This window comes from Megascapheus bottae, chromosome 1 (assembly GCF_031878675.1).
Source record: "Megascapheus bottae isolate mThoBot1 chromosome 1, mThoBot2.hap1, whole genome shotgun sequence".
Taxonomy (NCBI): domain Eukaryota; kingdom Metazoa; phylum Chordata; class Mammalia; order Rodentia; family Geomyidae; genus Megascapheus; species Megascapheus bottae.
The window spans coordinates 38,305,520-38,317,825 of record NC_143509.1 but is presented as its reverse complement, the minus strand read 5'-3'; the positions used below and the strand labels follow the sequence as shown (position 1 = coordinate 38,317,825).

The window sequence follows — 12,306 nt, the reverse complement described above, 5'->3', positions numbered from 1 at the left end:
TACCATGAGGGTTTTTTTTGTTGTTGTTGTTGTTTTTTGTTGTTTTTGTTGTTGTTGTTTTTGCAAAGCTTATTCTTGGAGGTGACAACCAGGTTTTTTGTTGTTGTTGTTGTTTTTGTTTTTAAACAAAGCTTTCTAACAAGGCAACTTAGCTGAAATTTATTCTTCCAGAGTTTGTTTCTGATATCAGACATATTACTTTTTGCAGATGAAAGTTGGGTGGGAGTCTTAAACCTAGGAGAACTAAGACAAGTCTGTGTCCTGTCACCAAGTGTCTCTAGACTGTCACTTCAGCAGGTTGTAGGAAAAAGGAAACTGAACGAAGCCTGCAGCTGCTTTGTCTGGCCTCTGCTCACCTCAGCTGCAGCGGATTGGGAGGGGCCATACCAGGCCCAGAAATGTTCAAATAAATAACAAGGATGTGTGCTTGAGTACGCACAGAAAAACCATAAGGATCCATACTTAGAAATGGTACCAATTTTAAAGACAAAACTGGACAAGGAAAAATATGTAACACGAACAAGACAAACGGAGACTTTTAAATAATCAGACATTGACATATAACAAGAAAATTGGACTCAATCAGATACACTTAACACAAAAAACATGAGCTCAAATGAATGTTTTCACCAAACAGTTATTTTTAGATTTAGACATGTCTTGCTGGTGGGACTCTCAGGTATGCCTTGTTATTGACAAGAAACTCAGAAGGGGAGGGGGGGTCAAGGCGTCCCTTGACCACCCAGGCCTCTGTTTTAGGCCCACAGTGCACCTTTTCAAACAAACAAACAAAAATAAAATAAAATAAAATAAAATAAAACGCTGACATACAAGGGGGTCGGCCGACTTCTACTTACCTCTGGAGGCCTTTGCTTTTCACCTGGGCATCTTTTACAAAAAAGGTTATTAAGAAGAGGGCTGGTAAAGACAAAATAATGTCACATATTAAATTGTGTAGAGTCAATAAATATGTTAAAAGGTCCCTACATAATAGTAAAAGGAGGAGAAACACAGCTCATATGAATGTGTGGAACAAGTGGATCAGTAGCAGTCCCGATTGACATGCACAAATAACTCAGGTCCTTCCCACGTCGCAGGATGCACCACTGGAGGGTTGGGGGTGTAGGCCCAGTGAGTCGCTGCTTGGATGGCCACTGTCACTCTCCACGATCCGAACGCAGCGTTCAGGCAGCCAGCGGGCGTCATTTTCTCCTTGTGAAAAAACACATACATGCCCTCGACCCCAGGTTAGAACAGGATCGGGTCCATGCCAAGCACCAGTTAGGGGATCCTTCCATTTTACTAAGGCAAAAGGACGCTGCGCTCTTTTTTCCCAGAATCGCTGAGCAGCAGATAAATTATTTGAATCCAAATTCAAAAAATTTAAAACAAATAAAGCATGATTAAGTATATTCACAGGGGTAGCGGGATATGACTCTCCTTTCTGTATTTTAGCAATTTGATGTTTTAATAATCCATTAGCTCTCTCCACGATGCCTTGACCTTGAGGATTGTAAGGAATGCCTGTAATATGAGTGATATTATAGGAATGGCAGAAGGATTGAAATGCTCGGCTTGCATAGCCAGGGCCATTATCTGTTTTTATTTGCGAGGGAATCCCCATCTCAGCAAAGCATCGAATGCAGTGAGAGATACAATGTTTAGTGGCTTCCCCAGCAAGGGGGGTGGCCGAGATAAAATTAGAATAAGTATCTACAGTAACATGAACATATTTTAATCGGCCAAATGATGGAACATGCGTGACATCCATCTGCCAAATGTGATTAGAAAGCAGTCCTCGTGGATTTATGCCTAAATGGGGGGCTGGTGAAAAAGGGACACAGTTGGAGCAAGTCTTAACTATTTGCCGCGCGGCTTCTCTAGATAATTTAAACTGTCGGCGCAAGGCTCGACTGTTTTGATGATGGATGGCATGTGACTGCTTAGCAAGTTCAACCTGAGTTAAGTAAACTCTGGTGGCGGAGTCAGTAACTGCATTGCCCTCACTTAAAGGGCCAGGAAGATTAGTGTGAGCTCGAACAAAGCCAAAAAAACAGGGTTGGTTGCGAGAACAAAGCAAAGTTTGTATTTGGCGAAATTGGGTCTGAATATTGGAGTTAGTAGTTCCAATAAAGGGAACAGTTTCTATGACTTGAAGAGCACGAATTACATATTGACTGTCTGAGTATAAGTTAAAGGGCTCGTCTTGTAACAGGACGAGTGCTTGTAAAACAGCCTCTAATTCCACCTCTTGGGCGGAGGAAAAACCTGTAACCCAAGATTGAGTTTTCCCATTAATGGTCAGAGCAGCCGTTCCATTTGAGGATCCATCTGTAAATACCAAAGCGGCAGAAGATAAAGGTGAGGCCTGTACTATGGAAGGAAATAGGAACGTATGACACGCAGCAAATTGGAGAAGTTTGTTAGACGGGTAGTGATGCAAAATTTTTCCCGTATAATTGGCCCAAGCAATGGCCCAAGAATCGCAATGGGCGAATAGCCAATCTTGTTGTTGTAAATTATATGGGACACAGATAAAATGAGGTTCCTGACCTAAATATTTACGGGAATCCACTCGGCACATGTGTATCAGATTAGCTACCAATTCGTAGTAGGGGGTCAGCACTTTGCCGGGTGTTGATGGTAGATAAAGCCATAAAAGTGGGCCATCCTGCCACAATACAGCAGTTGGGGAGTGAGAAGTAGCTAAAATATAAACTCCCCATGGTTTAGAATAGTCACAATAGGTCACTTGTTGCTGGGAAATTGCCTTTTCTACAATTTGGATGGCCCTCCTGGCGTCAGGATTTAATTCACGCAAGGATGTAGGGTTGGTATCTCCTTTTAAGAGATCAAAAAGGGGTTTTAACTCTCCTGTGGAGAGCTTTAGATAAGGCTGAAGCCAATTTATATCTCCTAAGAATTGCTGAAAATCATGAAGAGTTCTTAAGTGGGAAGTTTTTAATTGTATTTTTTGGCTTTTAAAATAGTGTGGGCCTAATATATGGCCTAGATATGTAAAAGGGGGGTGTTCCTGAACCTTTTCAGCTGCTATTATAAGGCCAAAGAGGCTCAGATCTTGCTTTAGTTGTCCAAAGGCTTGTCGTACGACGATAGGGTCAGAACAAGCCAACAAGATGTCATCCATATAATGAACAATATAAACAGAAGAAAATTTTTCACGAGTGGAAGAAATGGCTCTAGCTACAAAACTTTGACATAAAGTTGGGCTATTTGCCATGCCCTGTGGGAGCACAAGCCAGTGATATCGCTTCATGGGTTCTTTAAAATTAACAGAGGGGACACTGAAGGCAAAGCGCTTACAGTCTTGAGGCGCCAGGGGTATAGTATAGAAACAATCCTTCAAATCTATAATAATCTTATAAGTATCCTTTGGGATTGCCATGGGTGAAGGCATGCCAGGCTGTAGGGCCCCCATCAGTTCCATTGTGGCATTTATTTTTCTCAAATCCTGTAACAGCCTCCATTTACCTGACTTTTTCTTTATAACAAAAATTGGAGAATTCCATGGAGAGTTAGAAGGGGCCACATGCCCCAAGTCCAGCTGTTCCTGTACCAGCTGCTGTACTGCAATGATCTTTTCTAGTGAAAGAGGCCACTGTTCAACCCATACCGGTTGTTCAGAGAGCCAATTTATGGGATCAGCATGAGGGGGAGGGCAAACGACAGCTCCCGTCAAGGGATACCCCAATCCTTGTCTCGTAGGGTGAGACTGGGGTTGGAGTGGCTCTAGCTCCCCCTGTGCTGCTCGGCCTAGTCCCCTAAAGGGGAGGAGGCCTTGATCAAGTAACTGCTTAGTGACCGCAGCACTAGGACTAAACATATACACTCCCATTTTTTCCATGATATCACGACCCCATAAATTAATTGGCAGATGATCCAAGACAAATGGCTGAAAATGACCAGAGTGCCCTTCCTCATCTCTCCAAACAAGGATCGCACTGCTCTGCTGTGGGTCAGTTGCTTGCCCAACCCCCTGTAGGGAAGTCATAGAGGTTGTCAGGGGCCATTGGGCTGGCCAATGTTTTTTAGATATCACAGACACATCCGCTCCTGTGTCTAATATTCCTTTAAAGGGCTTTTCTTGTATAAATATAGTCATCTCAGGCCTCTCTTGTTTTATGCTTTGTACCCAATAGATATCAGAAGATCTAAATCCTCTCTGTCCACATGGGGAATTAGCAGTCTCCCCGGGAGGTAAAGGCACAAGTATTAATTGTGCTAATTTTTGACCGGCTGGGATCGATACCACGTGTTTCGGGGCAGAGGCCATAACTTTGATTTCTCCAGTAAAATCCTGGTCAATTTTGCCAGGTGTAATCTGTATCCCTTTAAGGGCTGAGCTACTTTGCCCTAACAGCAATCCAGCCACTCCCGGGGGAAGGGGGCCGAAGACCCCCGTGGGGAGAGCTTGTGTCCCCATCTCTGGGGTCAATACTGAGCAGGTGGAGGAACAGAGGTCCAATCCTGCACTTCCTGGGGTGGCACGGAGGAGGCCGGAGACTGATCTTGGGGGGTTGTTAGAAGATGCACTTGTGGCCGAGAAGAGGGAGGGACTGCCCCATGGTTTTGCGGGGCCAGGGGCTGGCCCCTCCTCCAGTTTCCCGAAAGCGGGCGGCCATTGCGATCTGTTCTTGACCTGCAATCTTTAGCCCAGTGCTTCCCTTTACCACAGCGTGGACATGTGCCAGGTGATTTTTCTCTCTTTTGCCTGGCCTGGCGTGGGCATTGCGTCATCCAATGTCCTATTTGTCCACAAGAGAAGCAACGCCCTGGGGGTCTAGCATCCCGAGAATGCCGCTGACCTCTATATTTTAGAGACTCACTAACAGTCTTTCCTTGAGGAGCGGCGGCTAAAGTAAGGCCTTGTACATGGGAGGGTCCAATATCAGCACACAGTGAAATAAAGTCCGTGATTCCTCCCTTATTCCTATGGGGTCTGATAGCTGCCTGACAGGCGGCGTTGGCATTTTCATAGGCTATGTGTCTAACTATAATCTCCCTTGCATTCTCATCTTGTACTAGGCGGTCTGCAGTCTCCATTAATCGAGACAAAAATTCTAGATAAGGCTCATTTGGTCCCTGTTTAACTTCTACTAGATTTTTTGTACGATTGGAATTGCGTAACTTTTTCCAAGCCTCTCTCGCCGCAGCATTTATTTGTAAATAGGCCTCCTTTGCATAACCCAATTGATCTTTGGTGTTTTTATAGGTTCCCTCTCCTAACAACTGATCAACAGTGTAAGGCAGGTTATTAGACCTATTTGTTTCAATTTTAGCCCGACACTGTGCAGTGAACTCTGTCTCCCATAATAAGTACTCTCCCGCACTAAGGCATGCTCTGGCAAGCCGCTTCCAGTCATTTGGGCATGCAATACCAGCACACGCGGCCTCCAATATTACTTGAGTAAAAGGGGCAGTTGGCCCATATTGGGAGCAGGCATTTTTTAAATCCTGTAATAGTTTAACAGGAACAGGTTGATGGTATACTTGTTCATCATGATCAACTAAACTAGGGAAGCATCGAGGCCCTGAAATACCTTCCCTCTCTCTAGCAGCCTGAGTCAGGTTTAATTGCGATTCACTGTGCCTGGTTGTAGTGCCTGTTAAAAGGGACTTGTTGCTAGGGCCTTTAGGCTTGCCTAAAGGTTGAGAAAGGGATTGAGGCCGTAAGGCTGCAGCCGGAGGCGGTGGGTGTGAGGGGTAAGGTTTAGAATCAGACACCATAGTGGCCTGAGGGTCATATTTCTTTCCTACTTCTGGGGGGGCTCTCTGCTCTGTCCCCATTTTCGATAGAAAATGTAGGATTTCTTCTAACTTCTTCTCCATCGTAGCCATTTGGCCCTCCATTGACTCATCATAACTTTCCTCCTTGATATTCAAACCTGAATTCTGATACTCAATATCTACTGGTTGTTGTTCCCTTTTCAAAATCTCACTTAGACTCTCTTGGGCTGTGGCATATGGCTCAGCCTCAGGTTCTTCAGAAGGGTCCTTTAACTCATAAAGTTCCCTTAATTCAAGATTAAGTTCAGCATCTTCATGTAGAGGATCTATGTATTTACTTACTAAATTCCATACAGTAGTAGCCTCTACTGGGGTCTTTTCGGGGCCATATACATCATAATAATCTTGAATTCTTTTTCCTATCCGCTGCCAGGCTTTTTGGAATTCCTCCTCTATAGACCTCGGGCATGCCTCCTTGAGAAACTGTAGGAAGCTCTGAAGCACCCCCTCTTCCACCCACGTTCCGTGGGCTTCAAATAGGCCTGTTAAGATCGGTAGAAATAACCCATGGCTATTAGCTTGACCCATAATTTTTACTCCTGACTATACTCTCTTAATAGTCCTACGATGTGTTACTCACCACAGGGAGGGGTCCTTCACCTTCGTCCCAGATTTTCAGGGTCCCTGTTCAGGCGCCAGATGCCGGGGCCAACCGGCAGCAAACCAGGGTTCGCAGATTGGGGTTCCTGAAATAGGGGACAAGGACTAGGAAGAAAAAGAAGAGAGACAGACACACTAGGTCCGGGATGTCCGCAGTCCAGGCAAAGACTGACTCGACTGCCGCGTTTATTTTCCCCTCCCCCTTCATCCCTCCTCCTCTCCCAGGGAACCTCCAGGTGTTACATTCATATGGTAATTCTCAGGTCATTTACATAGAATAGGGCCAGAAAGCAATAAGACAATATAGCCATCGTCTGATGCAAGTCAAGGTACAGTTTGATTCCACTCTGGCTCCCAACACTCCAGGAATCACAAAAAGAGTTCTGCCAATACACAATGAAACACACAATGAGAATAGAAACATGGCAATCTTATGCACTAGATCAGTTCTCTCATATCTGGTATACTAGACCAAATTTAATTGATATTTAAAAGTATAAAATCCATAGCAGATCCATAATCTGGTTTCTCTTCAGATCGCATAAATCATTCACCTTTTACAAGTAGCAGGTATAAAGCAGGATATAAGGCAATTTGGAGAAATGGAGAAATATGTACCATTATAAGCCATTTTAGTATGTTTTAAAGTAAATATGATCTCATCTCATGGTGGAAAATGCAATCTTTTTCCCATGTTAATCCTCTGAAAGCATGAGTAAAAGAACTACGAAATTTAATAAAGTTCAAAAATTAGAAGTTAAGAAATTAACTTGCCATTGAAGATATTGAATAAATGCAGGGCTTTTATACAAAGTGACTCAGTATCAAGTTATGAATAATGGGCAGCACTCATAGGCGAAAGGGTTTAACATCTCAAAAGCATTTCCATCATCCGTGGAACTAAGTTCAAGACAAAATTTTTGGAGTAATCAATTTTGTTTCAATGATGACAGCCCAAATTTTAATGTAAAATTTCTGGACTATTATTTAAAATGTCATTAACCTGTATATACACTGTATATGTATCCCAGAATTGCTTGGATGATTTATTTTTAAAACTTAAGGAGGTTGTCTCAGTAACTCTCAAATATGTTATTTATTAAAAGTACATTTGCAATAATGTTTTAAATGATGGGCTAGTGACCAGAAAAATTAATGTACCTTCCCTTTTATAGAACTCCTACATTAGAATCACTTAGGAACTTGTAAACCTTTATTCATAACTATTTGTTTGACCCTTTTGCAACAAGGCTTGAAAATATGTAAGGCAGAATTGTGCATGGACTCATGATAAGAATTAACTGTTATTGTAGATGTATCATTCAAAATTGGATTTTATTATATTGAAGCTAAATTAAGTATGGAGACTAATAAGCCAATGATATGTAAATAATTAGGATCTGCAAAATAAACTTGGAAAAATGCGAACTGATTCTTGATTAAAGCCCCCAGATTCAAGAGTGTTAAATTCACCGGCACGACAAAAATCCTTTGAAATGTCTAGGCTTATATGTCAAAGATACCTAGCTTACTTTGATAGGGCTTCCATAACAAATTTCTCTGGATTGAGTGATATAAAAGTTTTTGTTGAGAAAGTTATTTTCTCTACAAATTGAAATCAAAGATCAAGGCATTAGCACAGTTTCATTCTTCTGAGGCCACTCTTTGGCATGCAAATGTCATGCAGATAGCTACCTTCAATCTGTATGCTCGTAACTTTCCTTCTTTATCTACTCTGTACTCTTCTATGTCCACATTTCCTTTAGTAAGTGGACCAGGTAAATAACTTGTTTTGGGTGTATCCTACTGATCTCATTTTACCTTCCTTTTAATAGGTAAGTGCAAAGCTAGAGACAGAGACAGGCTCTGTAAAGGGCCCAGTTTAGGCTCTTTTATGAGACCTGTCCTTTTTAAGAAATAGTTTTGCTCATTCTCTGTCACCTCCCAAAACTGAGCAAACTCACATTATGACCTGACCTGAAGTCTTATTTTCAAAAGTCATCGCAAAACTGCCAGCCTAATAATCCTGAGATGCACAGTGTTCAAATCATACTTCTACATGTTTGCTTTATTTCTTTTATTAGAAACCTTTTTTATTCGAAAGATTAAGGAATTACTATTATGGTATTGGAGGGTGTATGGAAGGACTATGAACAACAAATACATTATCTGTTACTCCTTCACACACAAAGAAATTGTTAGGCTAGAAAGATAACAAGTAATGTTAAAAGAACTAAGCATAAAGGTTAATCTTATTGAAATAGTAACTGTATATTTCTTCACTCATATATTATTTTTCTCATAATGTAGAATGAAGAAATTGACTCCTCTTTTCAGCTATTGATGTCTTTTCAACTTCCCGTTCTATAAATGGCAAGCCATAATATCCATTTCATATGATTGTATTTATGTGTAAATTATTGCAGCACGTAGACCAAGGTGTCTTATAGTTACTGTCCTTTCATTTGTTTTTACTCCAACAATAAAATTCAATTTTTTGGCAAGACATGAAAAGAAGGCTTTGCAGGTTGTGAAAAGTCCATTTGCACAGGCCCTGGGAAATGTTTTCGAAGCCAGATTCTGTTTTATTTAAAGATTGGTTTGACCCTGGTAGGAAACATGAAATGATAACATATTGTTTGGTTTAGTTAGTTCTTCCTTCCATAGCGCATATGATCATGCAGGATTTCTCTTTCACAATAATATGATAAACAGAAGCATCACATTGTGAAGGAAGAGTGATTTCTGGAAGTTCAGAAGTAAAGGTTTACATGCAGTGCATTACTTCTGATAGCTAAGTGAAAACAGTAGGTGGGCACACCTCACAGCACAATGGATTTTCTGGATGAGAGTCAGGACCTTTGTTTCCTATGAAAAAACAATGGATTGTTCTTCCTGCATATAAATGATATTCAGATTGCAGTTATGTTAGGAAACTAAGTTGTGAGTGTTAGGAAAGATCAAGTGGATGAAAGAAGAGAAGGCAGAGACCTCAGTTAAACCATGGCTGTAGTATCAAATAAACAAAGAGTGGGGTTTATGGAGGTTTAAAATTTTTGTAATTTCAAAGATGAGATTCTTTTTTAAAATATCTTTGTCCTGTCCTGTTGGGGATTTACGGTAGGGGTGTCCTTCTGACAATCACAGTCCTGCACTTTCAGACAAGATGAGGGGTAAATTTTTCCAGGGAACCAGTAGGGATCCTTGAGGAAGGGTGGTCAGTGGGCTATGGGAGCAACTTAGAACAAAACAGATTCCCATCACTGAGTCTCTGAAGTGGGGTGAGTATTAAAACTTGGGGGATGCCATGGTCTTTTCTTGCTACTTTCTGCTGACATGGAGCCATTGAGGAGTCACTAAAGCTGGGGTCTTCAGGGTCCCAGTTTCTGCTGGGCAGGGCAGGGTAAGGTAAGTGAAGCCTTGGGTTGTCTATAGTAATAGGATATCTTCGACTTTCTCTGAGGGGTGACCGGAATGACGGTGGTTACCTTATTAAAAAGAAATTTCTTGGACAGGGTCCAAGAAGGAGAAGTAAAAGAGGTGATTGTTAAAGGTCCCATAGAGGCGCCCAGCCCAGGGGGACCATTGTGAGAAGGAATCCCACAAGGATGTCCAATAGCTTGATTCCTATCAGCTATTGAGATGTCTCTGCAATTGAGTTACCACCAGGCAAAAGACTGACAAAGTGGCAGGAACGGTTGACAAGACTGACACAGGAAAACACACCCTGGTCACAAACAAAAATGGTCTTTTTAGAGCACAAACCCAGTTGGGGCTCATTACAGGAAAAAAGGAATGTCCATGTGCATGGATAGGACACCCAGGAATGGGAAAACTATCCTGAGTCCAAGAAATAGACAGAGATGGGCATTAGATAGGCAGGCTTGTGAGCCATTTTCTTTTGATCTCCTGGCTTTGATTACTTTTAAAGAGAGAAGCACAGGTGCCTCCTTTCAGGATCTGATGCCATGGTCTTATCTGAGCAATTCTTCCCAACTGCCTCTGGGTGTCACCATGACTGTCTGGGTGGATTTGCTAGGCTCTCTTCTCCTTGCTGGGATAATGTCCTAAGTGGTATTTTTATTTTTATTTTTCTCATTTCTTGGATGTCCCTTTGTCTGAATCCCACTTTGGAAGGAGGTGACACTGACAGGTCACGTGAGAGTCGGTGCCAATAGGCCCTTTTATTTCCAAATGAAGCAAAGAGGAGATCAACAGAAATAGTTTTTAAGCAGGATTAATCTTGAACTTATTAAGAATAAAATTTAAATTTGACCAACAATACTTGTAAGAGTTATTTAGCCTCTGTGGGTCTGGCTGTAAATGTTGCAAGGATCAAATCTGTAATAAAAAGACTTAACAGTAGCCATCACTAAAGTTTTTTTTTGGGGGGGAGGGGGGTCATGGGACTTCATCTCTGGGCCTGGGCAATGGCGCTGAGCTCTTCAGCTCAAGGCTAACACACTACCCCTTGAGCTACAGTCGTACTTCCTTACTAAAGTTTTAAAACAATAAATGAGCTGGGGTCCAGTGGCTCATATCTTTTAATCGTAGCTACTCAGGAGGCTGTTGCTTAAGTGGTAGAACACTAGCCTTGAGCTTAGTGCTTTGGGACAGTGACCAGTCCCTGGGTTCAAGCCTCACCACTGACAACACCAAAAACAAAACTAAATTAAAAGTCAAACAAAAAACTTTTAACTGATTAACTGATTTATTTTTAGTTATGTAGAACACTTTAGGATACTATTTAAGATGGGAAGAATTGTATATGTCATTAAACCTTTTTTATTAAAATGAAAAATTCAGGTTTTTGGGAGCTGTATTGACAACCCTTGATATAAACACATAAGCAATTTCTTTATTTTCACAGACAGAATAAAAACTGGGATACTGATTTTACACCAGTATATTAATTCTTTACCTTAAGAAAAATCTTTAGACAGGTTTTAAAATCACAGTCAGTTATATACCAACTGTGCTACTGTTTACTTTATAAACTTGGCAGAATTTTATAGAGTAAGCAAGCAAACAGACAAACTAGCCAGACACTCAGAAAAGCAGAAATCTTGAAGAAAAAATGTATACTACACAAATGTTTATCCTTTGAGATGAGCATTTACTATCTGTTACTCTAGGCTTTAACTTTTTCCGTTATATTCCTTTATCTTCGTACTGATTTTTTCTTTTTTATTTCTTTCTTTATTTTTTTTGCCAGTCCTTGGCCTGAGCTCAGAGCCTGAACACTGACCTTGGACTTTCTCAAGGCCAAAGCTCTATCGCTTGAGCCTCAGCACCACTTCCAGCTTCATACACACTAGGCAAGTACTCTATCACTAGGCCAAACTCCGCGCCCCTGATTTTTTCTTGAAGTTGAATTTTGAATTAACTTTTAGAAAACTTTTGAAATCCATTGACATAATTTTGTTAATGTAATGACTCTTAGACACATCTGTTCACATTCAAATCTGATAACCTTCTGTGCAGTTTGAGTTGACAATTGCCTAGTTGTTCTTTTGGTATGCTGAGCCATTTAATTCTTGGTAACCTCACACCTGTAGAATGACAGCATCAGAAATTAATATATGGACACAAAATAGATATAGGAGACTTTCTCAAGGCAATTTTGCACAAAGAATGCAGTACTGTTTGTTACCCCAGAGCTAGACCAGCACACCAGGAAGAGCAGCTTTGATACATTTTATCCTAATCTAAATTCCCTCTCTCACATTGGAAGTATAATTGATTGCCAAGATTAGAGAAAGGGCTACAATGTTCTCTATCACAGCTGGTTGGAGTGGTCATGGAATTGGTAGATGGCAGTTACAGCTGGAGGAGGAGGAGGTCAGTGGAGAGCTTAAAAGAGGGTCTCATTGCTTTTGCTTCATCTGTTTGTAAATA

General features: G+C 41.3%; 1 long non-coding RNA gene across 1 annotated transcript in view; it reads left to right on the top strand.

Moving 5' to 3' along the window:
- Positions 1-12,306, top strand: part of LOC150068960 (uncharacterized) — a 78,635-nt gene that overhangs the window by 43,060 nt on the left and 23,269 nt on the right. The gene's annotated exons all lie outside the window — the stretch shown is intronic.